The following is a 208-nucleotide window of genomic DNA, read 5'->3' as shown; positions in this document are numbered from 1 at the left end:
TAGAAAAAATCAAGTTTGAATAAATGTAAAAAACTTATGTATAATTATATATAAAATTATTTTGTGTATAAATTTTTATAAATGTGAATGTTTTTTAAATTGAATTTGTGTTTGATGTTGATTTTTTTATATTGATTGTTAATATTACTACAACAATTTTTTTTAATATTTTTCCAAATTTGTTTTTTTTTTAACGAACAATACTAAA

Source organism: Atta colombica, unplaced genomic scaffold (genome assembly GCF_001594045.1).
Source record: "Atta colombica isolate Treedump-2 unplaced genomic scaffold, Acol1.0 scaffold163, whole genome shotgun sequence".
Lineage (NCBI taxonomy): Eukaryota > Metazoa > Arthropoda > Insecta > Hymenoptera > Formicidae > Atta > Atta colombica.
Note: the sequence above shows the minus strand (reverse complement) of the source record.